The following is a 12,123-nucleotide window of genomic DNA, read 5'->3' as shown; positions in this document are numbered from 1 at the left end:
CTAAATGTAAATTATGCACATGGTCTCTAAGGGTCTATGGTGACATCATGGTTTGCTAGTGGTTCCAATTCGAGCCCTGTTGACTTGAAAGATCTGTTGGTTTAAACTCCACAAATCCCGGCCTGGCTTGCTATTGATTTTGTACCGACCTCAGATGTCTTCGTAGATCAATTTGTCTGAACTCCAAAATGATTTGGGCAATCTAAGATATCCGGACATATCTAAATTGTTAGTCATGTGCTGAGCTCCAAGCCACTGTATGGATACCATGGGTTGCTATTGACTTTATATCGTGACGAGTTGTCTTGGGTGACCAATTTGCCTGAAATCCAGAATGGCTTGAAGATCTTAGAATATCCGATATTGACATATCTAATCCGTAAATCATGCACGTGGCCTCTAGAGGTCTAGAGGTCATTTGCCTTTGTAGACCAATTTATCTGAACTCCAGAATTATTTATAGAATTTAGAAAATACGTTTTGGACATATCTAAATCGTGAATCATGCACATGGCCTCTAAGAGCCTGTATGGACACCATGTATTGCTATTGGCTTCGTATCGAGTCCAGTTGTCTTGGTAGACCAATTCGTCTGAACTCCAGAATTATTTGGAGAACTTAGAACATACGGTTTGCATATATCTAAACCGTAAAACATGCGCATGACCTATATGGGCCTGTATGTATACCATGGTTTGCTATTTGCTTTGTATTGAACCCATTTGACTTGGCAGACCAGCTGGTTTGAACTCTAGAATGATTTGGAGAACATCCGGTTTGGACATATCTAGATCGTAGATCATGCCTAAGGCCTCTAAGGGCATGTATGAACCCCATGGGATATTATTGGCTTTGTATCGAGCCTAGTTGTCTTGGTATACCAATTCGTCTGAACTTCAGAATGATTTGGAGAACTTAGAACATCCGAATTGGACATATCCCAAGTAACAATTCTGTGACCGTTGGGTTTTATATGAATTTTAATAAGGTTTTATTATGGGAATAATTGAAGCCTATTGTTTTATGGTGGTCATAAACAATGCTAACGAACAAAGGTTTTATATCACTCTTGAGATATCCATAAAACTCTTATAAACCATGTTTTAAAACTATACTTTTTGTTAGCTTTGAAGTTTAAATAATAGTTTTATTATTGCTTTCAAATGCGTCATAAAACCAGTTTGGATCATTGCTTTAAAACTACTCAACGCGAATCGATCTATTCTCCATGTTGAATTTGTAAAGCAGTGTTGCTGTAAAACTTATAATTTAATCATTCAATAAGACGCATAATGAGGTTAGTATATTTTTACCGACATAATGTGAAATAAACTTAAGATGCTTCTCATTTCCCAAATTAAAAAAAAAACCTTGAGAACGACAAGTAAAAAATCCCCTGGTCATACGAATCTTCGGTGCTATCCAATAATACCGATAAAGGTTTGTCAAAAACAATTCGATTTCTGTCAATAGTAATTTTGTTCTATGAGCAGGGTTATTTGAAAATTATTGAACTGTAACTCATATTTTAGTTTTGATTTTGATTTGGGAAATGAGACACATAAATATGAAATGCTGTTAAATATATGCACTTATTTGAATTGCGGCTTTTCATAAAGAATCATTTTAATTCACGATGATTTCGAGTTTCTGGTTTCTAAAAAAGGAGAAAGAGGAAATATTTTTTGCATTTTTCCTCATACACATGTCCTCCTGATTAAAGAATTTGCCCTTGTAACATACACACATATATTACACCGGAAATTTACGGCTACAATTTACGGCAGAAAAACGAATTGATAATGTTCCACATATTTGCAGGTTCACTATTTTCAGGAAATTACTAGCATTCGTAGATTTCTTATACGGATCCGCAAATCCGCCGAGAGCTTTGATTTCCACAGATTTGGCATCGTTGCCCGTAGGATGATAAAGTGCTTCCCGCATCAGCCACTAGGCTGCATGTTATCGAACCGAAGGCCATCTGTGGGGAAGTGTAATCATGACAAAGTTTTATAACAAGTTTAAAACGGTCATGAAGTAACCAAGGAGAATTATTGAGGTTATCACAAAAGCCATTGAACTATTTATCACCAGATTTTTTGTTTTCATAAAAAGGAATGTCGCCATGTTGAAATAATGATCAACGTCACAGCCGTGATTGAAAAAAAATACATCAATTATGACCAACTAGACTATTCATTAGCGGAATTAAATTATTTCTGAGGTTTTTTGATAGAAGCAAGGTTACTTCATAACAAACTATTTGAAATTGAAATATTTTGAGCAGATTGGATAATTATTTAATTTCCTATTTTCATGTGATTATTCGATAATTCTGAGGCGCGTTGATTTTAAGCTTCTACAACCTCAATATTCACGATAAATTTGGTTGCGCATGTCATTCTGATGTATGAACTACTTAAAAAATGCTTCATTTTCAACATCAACCATTACAAGTAAAATCAGAAGCATCATTTTCTTTTCCACACATCAGCTTTACATAGGGTGGTTATCTAGTGTAAATAAAAACAAAGGCACTGGAACGACAATAAATATAATCCATAAATTGAAAAAGTTTTATTGTTACTCTTATGATGGTCATGACAACCTCTTATAGAGTATCAATAAATGCAATACAATGTTTTATTGCCATTTTATTACTACTCTTAATACGGTTTTAATAACTTCTTCTAGATTGGTCCATTAGGCCGGAAGGCTATCTTAATGATGTTATGAAGAGGTTTTGGTGGAGTTATTAGTTTTATTAGCTACTGGTCATGAAAACCTCTTATAGAGCATGATAAATCTTAAAATGTTACTTGGGATCTAGATCGCAAATCATGCGCATGGCCTCTAAGGACCTATATGGATTGTTATTGGCTTCATATCGAGCCCAGTAATCTTGCTAGATCAATTCGTCTGAACTCCAGAATGATTTGGAGAACTTAGAACATCCGGTTTGGACATATCTAGATCGTGAATCATGCACATGGCCTCTAAGGGCCTGTATGGGTTGTTATTGGCTTGATATCGAGCCCAGTAATCTTGGTAGATCAATTCGTCTGAACTCCAGAATGATTTGGAGAACTTAGAACATCCGGTTTGGACATATCTAGATCATAAATTATGCGCATGACCTCTAAGGGCATGTATGGGCACCATGGATTGCTATTGGTTTCGTACCAAGCGTAATTGACTTGGTAGACCAGGGCTCTAAAATCCGGAATGGTTTGGAGAACCTAGAACATCTGTATAAATATTGTCTGCATTCACGATTCATCATTCCTGAAATAGTAATATGTACATTTCTGAGAAAAAACAGCAATAAAATCGTTCATTCGCGATATTCGAGTGCAATTTTCGTCCATATAAAAGTGGCAAACTGACGATCATTCCTCCGACGATTACGGGATGTAGGTGTGGCCGATCAACAATCTGAGTTTCGAAAAATTTATGAGTTGACGATTATTTTGGAATATGAACATGTAAATTTGGCTGTGAAATGCCCGAGATATTGCCAAGTCAAATCCGGGTCAATATGACCCGAACACCGTAAGTGTGAGTTTTTTTTTTTAGCCCTTCAGGAACGTCGTACAGAGTAGCTCAACGTTCTGGAACATAGTTTTCCACGAGATAGGAAAAGTCAAGAAGTTTCAGACCTTCATATTGTTGCGTTAAAAAGATATAACTCAAATTGTTATATTGGTCATATCGACCCGAACACGTTAGGAAAGTTAATAATGTTTTAATGCAGTTTTTATAATTATTTTGACCAGGGTTGTGTTGAATCATTCTCACACGATAATGATTGGAGTTATCATTTGATAACATCTCAGGTGTGAAAAGTAGGCGAGTTTTCCTTGGCGATAACTTTTCAAATTTTGGAATCAATTGACAATAAACACAAAATTATCAATTAAATTTAAACCTGTCCAATACAAATTCAATGTCAACAATGAAGGTCATTCTGATGCTTGGCATTGTGTTTTATTGTTATGTAGAGAAATAAGTTCAAAAAGTAATGGTAAGTGCTAAAATCAAGATACAATTGTTGAACGATTCTCACTCGCTAGCGAGTTTTTATCAATTGATAATTTGGATTTGTGATCGCATGAGAGTGTTGCTCATCCTCGATTATTTGAAAATTTGATTTTTCCCATATCTGATTTTGACATAATTGATTGAAATAATGAGTTTATTTAATATTTTTGTTCTTTGGGCATATCTAGCTATTATACACACACTTTTTGGAACAAAGCATTAACTGATTTGCTTGCAACAAGTTGCATTCGACGGAGAATCCTTTCCTATTGTTTTCTATTGAAAATTGGTCAGATCGGACTATGGGATCAAAATTTATGGCCAAAATATTATTTTTTGTAATGAACGAGAAAGGCACTATTTCCGCTAGAGTGATTAATCAGGATTTTTTTTGACTGTGATGCATACCAATAAAACGTAAATCAATGGAAAATTCAAACCCATTTACCTAAAGTGCTATTTTAGACCTTTGTTAAGGACTGTATCGAAAATAAGTTATCCACATAATTTTATTCGAATAAAATCGGATGAATTTTAAAAATTTATTAAAATTTGTCTACCAATATATGTTAATTCTGTTTATTAAGTTTTATGAAAAAATATAATAGTGTTAGAGCTAAGTATTGCCTTCTCCAAAGTCAGAATCACCACCACTAATGTCACTGTGTAGGATGTATAAAATAAAAGTGGGTGGTAATCCAGATGCAGCAAAACTATCACAAACACTTCGAGAGGAATACTGCGGAATCGCGCACACTTTTATTCATTTGAAGAAGTCAATAAAAAGTTTTCCCCTTCCCAGAATCTTTTCGATTATTTAAACCAGTTATTTTATTCTCTCGTCTTCCCCTGTGTTTCAAATCATTATTTTTGTGTTAGCTTTTCTTCTCCCTCTCTTAGTAATAAGTATCAATTTTAAATAGTGTGTGCCTCGCTCCCGCGGGTCACTTCGTGTCCGCAATGAGCGATGGCGAGAATGGCGGGGGTATATTGTACTCCCAGTCTGATGATACTATGTTGCATTCTGGTCTACCGGAAAAAAGAGAGTAGACACTAGCAACGCTGTTTCCCCTACGATTCCCCGCCACAAGGCCTACCCTCCCAACTCTAGTGGGCCATACGTTGTTTTTTTTTTCGACCCAAAGGCAAACGATTGAATATCAGTCAGATCAGTAAAGATCTGGAAAAGCTATTCTCGTCTGTCACGATCATTGACCTGGTTGGGTCCAGTAAGCTTCGCGTCACGGTCAGTGATCGCAAACAGGTCAACGAGATTGCCATCTGTGAGCTTTTCACTCTCGAATATAAGGTCTATTTACCGTCAGCAGTGTGTTAGATCGCGGGGGTGATGACGGAGGGAAGTATGACATGCGACGATTTGAAACAAGGTTTCAATCGTTTCAAGAACGTTTCTTTGTAACAAATGTATTCGGTGTCGCAGGAGGGAGAGAAACGGATTTATTCCCCGTCTGACTCTTTCTGCGGCACCTTTTCCGGGTCCGCACTGCCAGTGATTGGCAAACTTCGTCTACCTGTTCGGCTGTATATACCGAAGGTGATAAATTGTGTTACAAAAAAGTCCGTGATGCAAAAAAGTCCATATAATCGAATTTTCCATATAATCGAAGCAAAATTATTTTTTCTTAAAATTTGTTTTCAACGATTAAATTAGTTTTAATACAATACAAAAATATCTTATTTTTGTATTACAGTCTAATCCGCATGTTTTGGCCCATTTTATGATGATTCAGTAGATGTTGAGTTTTTATAAGAACTTCACCGTTTTCAGTCGCTGGCTTGCACACCGTTCTAAAATTACGTCAGTAATGAAAATTTCGCCAAGCTTAATGTAGACACAATAATATACTTAGTCACGAATTCTAACTACAGTGCATTCCTGTTTTAGTTCCAAAGCTAATACTATGCGTAGGAGAAACTATTGTCAGCTATTAAAAATTTGCCAGATCGGACTATGAGCTCAGACGTTATGACCAAAATACAAAATCGCGTAGAAATAATCTTTTTTTTCCGACACTCATCTTTAGTCGATCTGTTTTCAACAAGTTGCGTTCAATGGAGATTCTTACTATGGATTGAAATGAATGTTAATAAGGGAGTCTATCCATGTATCAGTGCCATTTACTCTAGTACCGTTTGCACCTACACCTGTTAGGACCTGTTGTAAATATTTTGGACTATCTTCGTATGTTAAGGACGAGCTCCCTTAATCCAAATTTAAATTTTCTCGCGTTTTTAAGGGCACCCCCACTTAATACGAAAGTAGCGCACAACTGCCATTTCAATTATTCCACTCATACTATTGAATAAATAAAAATGATAGTTGTGCATTGCTTCCGTATTGAGATTTAAATTTGGATTCCGGGAGGCTTGTCTTTAAAGAAGGATAGTTCTTCCCGACGAGCTTAAAAACTAAAAGACAACCGGTGATGCCAGCAAAACGACTCCATTTGAGCCCTAAATATCGTACCCATCAACACATGCACTGAGCCTACAACTACCAAAGAAAGGCGTGACCAGACATTTTTCATCTTGAAAAAAACTTTTACAAGTTTAAATTTCAAACTAAAGTTTTTCGAAAAGTTTACTTTTTTGGTAATATTTTTATTCGCAACTAAGAGTTCATTCTTCTACCCTACACTACAACTATGTTCGGGAGCTTCCTTTTGCGTCTTTAATTATATTTATATCGTCCTAATTCAATCAATTTAAATTCATCATAAAAATAAAATAATTCAAAGTCTTGCTGCCTGCATCATTGGTAACCTTCTTTAAGCAGCAAATCACTGCCAACTTACATTCAGATACTTAACAAACATACGAACGAATATAATACCGGGATATTTAATAACATGTATTTGAAAGTTAAGACTTCTTGTTGTTTCAATTTTTTACAGTTCAAATAGTAATTAATTTCGTCCAGAACAGTTAATGCCAGGTTTGATACTTAATACAGTAGCCATTAAATAAGCCTTTCCAGTATTCTGGGAAAACTGCTAAACAAAATCTGTCTTGGTCAAATTTGCTGGATGTTAATGCGCCATCCGCCCTTTGCACAGTTCCATTCCCTACACACTCACGCACCAAGGGTAGAAAATGGTTTGTTAGCGAAGATCCAACAGCTAAATATGAACATCTCATCTCATCACTCGCTTCTCAGACTGGCAATTCACATAAAGTTTCAATACAACAGAGATCATCACAAATACACGGTATCGTTCCACACCTATTTGTAAGGACGTGGCCGTGGTATTTGTTGATTAAAAATACACAAATGCAATGGAATTTGCAACGTGAAATTGGTAAATCAATCTAGTTAGCCGATCCTTTGATTCAGTGTGCGGTTTATATGATGAACTTCGAAAGCATCCCTTTCTGGCTTTTTTGTCCTAATGTACCTTAATAAATATAGAATTAATGTAAAATATGACGAAGAATATTCGAAAGATTTTTAAAACCTCTAGACACGAAAACGAAATTGAGCGAAAAAAAAGTCCATATAATCGAGGTAAAAAGTCCATATAATCGAAGTCCATATAATCGAAGGTCCATATAATCGAGGGTCCATATAATCGAGGTATACCTGTAATTGCAAGCAGCTGGGCCACACACTGCAATAAACCTCGCTGTGCATCGTGCGGAGAGAAGCATGTGGATGGCGCGTGCAAGACGCCACCGAAATGTGTCTATTGCAACGAAGGCCCTCCACATGCTCTTGAAGCTTGCCCGACGTACATACAGCGCCGAATCCACCAGAAGCGCTCCCTTCAGCATCGTTCTCTACGTAACTACGCCGAAATGCTGAGAAAGGCCGCTTCACCAGTTGTTTCTGACACCATCTACTTGTCTCTTCCGTTGGACGATCAAGGTAGCTCTGACTCCAAAGTTGGAAATGGGGCCTTTGTTTTCAAAGGCTCAACGAGGAAACGAGTAAAACAAAGCCAGCGTCCCTCGAAAGAGCCAAGAAGACAGCCTCAAACAGAGCCCCATTCCAACATGGCGAAATCAAACACAGGTGGAACTCAAAAACGTTCAACTTTTGTGGTTTCACATCAGGATGAACGAGAGTTTCCACCGCTTCCGGAGACATCTACAATCCCAGATGCCCCAATTTTTGCAATTTCTCGGCCAGAAAGAGAGCATATAGAGCGAACACAACAACCTCCGAGCGCTCCAATGTTCATACTTTCTGGCATCGTGGAGCTCATCCTCAATTTTTTTGATGCTTCCGTTCCCGTGAAGAACATGACAAAAGCTGTTTTTCAAATTCTGACACCTCAAAAATGCCTCTCATCGAGTCATTCGTATCCTTCTAATAATTCCTTCTGACTAATTTCGTCGATAAGACTCATATGGTTTCGATTCTACAATGGAACTGTCCAAGTTTTCTTCCAAAATTAGATATTTTTAAATATTTAGTTAACAAATTACAATGCGATGTTTATGCTTTATGTGAAACACGGCTAACACCAGATGTAAACCTTCATTTTCCCGATTTTAACATCATTCGCCGCGATCGGGCAAATCCATATGGAGGGGTGCTTTTAAGGATCAAAAAACAGCACTCCTTCTATAGGGTCGATTTCGCTCCGATGTCAGGCACCGAAGCTGTCGCATGTCAGGTGACTATTCGAGGAAAACACCTCAGTATGGCCTCGATATTTCTTCCCCCAAACACCGCGATATCTCGTAGAGATCTCTCTCACATCTACTCGGTTATGCCCGAGCCACGGTTGCTCTTGGGAGATTTTAACTTCCAGGGAACAGGCAGGGGGGAACTGTACGATGACAACCGTTAAACAATGATATACGACCTCTGCGACGACTTTAATATGTCAATTCTGAACACAGGAGAAGTTACACGAGTGGCTCCAAGAGATAGCCGTCTACATCTTTCAATTTGTTCGAGCTCATTATCGTTGGACTGTACTTGGAAGGTGGTCCAAGATCCCCATGGTAGTGTGGTGATCTACCACTACATTGTCCTTTACCAACTACCCGTCGAGGTAGTTTAGGATGATAAAAACAGGCAGCTCATCGACGGGTAAATAATTATGAATATTTACCTCTCGATAGTTACCTGACAATGTATATATAGCACGTAATTAGAATTAATAAAATAGAGTTAAGGTAGAGCTTGTTCTTCTCTCCACCGACCATATCACATTCCCTAGGAGCTGGAGATGGCTGAGGCCACTCCAGAGAGGCTCGGCTCGCTTCAGTAGTGATAATTTGCCGATCGATGTTTTAATTTCCAATAGACATCAATCCGCTTCTATCGACCTCTCATATGACATCACAAAGCACATCGATTGGGGGAAATATGGGGAGGCCATCATTGATGGCATACAGTCGATAGAAACACTTACACCGCGGGAAGAGTACCAGTTTCCATCTCAGTTGGTTATTGACAGCGCTCCCCATGCACAACGCCGTCCGGTGCCAGGAGCTTCGGATAGTAGGAAACCACATAGTCCGTGGTGGGACAACGCGTGCACACAGCTCTATCGTGAGAAATCCATCGCGTTTAAGGAATTTCGGAAACACGGATCGATCGTTCTTCACAAACGGTACATCGCGCTCGAGATCCAGTTCAAGAAGCTGATCAAAGTGAAGGAACGCGGATATCGGCACACTTTTGTTGAAGGTTCATCGCGCGAGACCTCAATGAAAACTCTGTGGACCGTCGGGAGAAGAATGCGCAACGCGTCGTCCGTAAACGAAGATCGTGAAAGCTCGTCGCGGTGGATACTCGATTTTGCAAAGAAAATTTGTCCGGGTTCGGTGCCGGTGAAGCAAGTGTCACGTGATGCTTTTGCTAAAAGGGATGATATAGATCGTCCCTTTTCGATGATTGAATTCTCGCTTGCTCTCCTCTCATGTAACAATTCCGCTCCTGGGATGGATAGAATCAAGTTCAATTTACTCAAAAATCTCACAGACGTCGTGAAGAGGCGCCTATTGAGCTTGTTCAACCAGTTACTGGAGTGCAACATTGTTCCGGATGATTGGAGGCAAGTAAAGGTGATAGCCATTCAAAAGCCCGGAAAACCCGCGTCGGATTGTAATTCGTATCGCCCGTACGTAACGCCATAATTTCAATATAATATTTATAACGGCCTAATTTACTTTAATTTTGCAATTTAAGCCCATTATTTTGTCATTTTTAACACTGAAGGCTTCTTAAATAGGGTTACTGCTACTTGATTTGATTTGATTTGATTTGTATATTTCTCTGATAGCTTAAGACTAATGTCTTTTTATGCTACATAGCTTTATGGTACAGATTTTGAAAGCATCACTTATTATTTAAATACTTTGACATACTAAACGCCCAAATAATTCTTGACTAATTAAAATACTCTTTACATTGCCGCCTGAACACAAACAAAGATTCCTGATTTTTCAGATAATTCGGTAGTGAATTCCATAGAACAACACCTCTTAAAAAAACGTTCTACCATAAAATGATGTAGTATGAGTAGGGATGACGAAATTTCGAATTCTGGAGCTGTAAAATAGCTGTAGTTTTGAAGTAAGATAAGCTGGTGTTTTGGTTATAAATATCTTGTGTAGTAGAATGCAACATCGTGCTTTAATGAAATCATAAAATGAACATCCCAGAAGTGCTGATTGCAGGTGTGAAACATGGCTCATTCTACTTAAATTGAAAATAAAACGAATACATGAGTTAATTGCAACTTTCATTTTCTCCTGCACTTGAACGGAAGCTGCACCTAGTAAAAAATCACATGAAATAAGGTGAGGAAACAAAAGGCTTTTAAATAATTTCAATTTCGTGGAGCAATTGAGTAAACGGCACTTGAAATATAGAACACGAAGGTAAGAATAGATTTTGCCACACTGTTTTAATATGTACTTATCCCACTTAAAATCATTTTGAATAGTGAATCCTAGTACATTAGCTGAATCTACGAATTTAATTTCCTCATTGTTGATTTTCAAGACAGGTTTTTCTGATCTTAGATTTCTGCTGATACATATTGCGTTTGTTTTAGCTGCATTTAATTTAAGAGAATTATCAAGCGACCATTTAAATATTGCATCCAGATCTGAATTAATAAGTCTAGAAATGTTTAACCTGTTTTTATTGGAGCAGTCTAAATATAATTGCACGTCATCAGCAAAAATATGAATAGAACAGTAATGAATTACATCAGGCAGATCGTTAATGTACAGGCTAAACAATATAGGACCTAAAACCGATCCCTGAGGTACGCCAGAATGAACAGGTAAGAAGTCAGAGAAAAAATTGTTACAGTAAACAGCTTGCTGACGATTGTTTAAATAAGAACGAATTAACTGCACTGATTTAATATTGAAATTATATAAATACGTCAATTTTCGACAGAGCAGAGAATGTGAAATTGTGTCAAATGCCTTTGAGAAGTCTAGAAGAACTAATATAACTTTGCTACCTTTATCTAGAACGACGCCTATGTCGTCGCATACTTTTAACATAGCAGTTTTAGTGCTATGGCCAGATCGGTATCCAGACTGCAAAGGATGAAGCATGTTATTTTCATGTACATAGGAACATATTTGACTCTTCAAAATTCTTTCGAAAGCCTTTGAAAGCGCACTAAGTATGCTGATAGGACGTAGGTTGTTGATAGAGCTAATGTTAGGTTTTTTACGCAAAGGAATAATCTTACTGATTTTCCACACTTTAGGATAAATGCAACTTTCTATAATGTTATTGAACAAATGCAATAAAGGTGTCAACAATAAGGGTAGGAAACATTTTATAAATTTGATTGGAATTTCGTCCAATCCTACCGCATTAGACTTAACTTCATAAAGAGCATTGATAATTTCATAAATTCTTACTGTTCTAAAACCAAAGCCATTCAATCTAGCTACTGTAGTGTCCAATATACGGCGTAATGGCAAAGAGAAATTCTTTTGGAATGATGAATTTATTGCATTAGGATTAAAGTCGCATTCAATATTTGTAGTGGATTTCTTCAACCCTATTTGACGAATTCGATTCCAAAACTCTTTTGAGGTCATTTCGCCACTGAATTTATCATTATAAAA

At 37.4% G+C, this 12,123-nt stretch overlaps 1 protein-coding gene across 1 annotated transcript in view; it reads right to left on the bottom strand.

The window, feature by feature from the left end:
* Window positions 1-12,123, bottom strand: part of LOC134205714 (corticotropin-releasing factor-binding protein) — a 127,466-nt gene that overhangs the window by 90,962 nt on the left and 24,381 nt on the right. The gene's annotated exons all lie outside the window — the stretch shown is intronic.

The sequence above is a fragment of the Armigeres subalbatus genome, chromosome 1 (genome assembly GCF_024139115.2).
Source record: "Armigeres subalbatus isolate Guangzhou_Male chromosome 1, GZ_Asu_2, whole genome shotgun sequence".
Classification (NCBI taxonomy): Eukaryota; Metazoa; Arthropoda; class Insecta; order Diptera; family Culicidae; genus Armigeres; species Armigeres subalbatus.
Note: the sequence above shows the minus strand (reverse complement) of the source record. Positions and strands in the feature narration are given on the sequence as shown.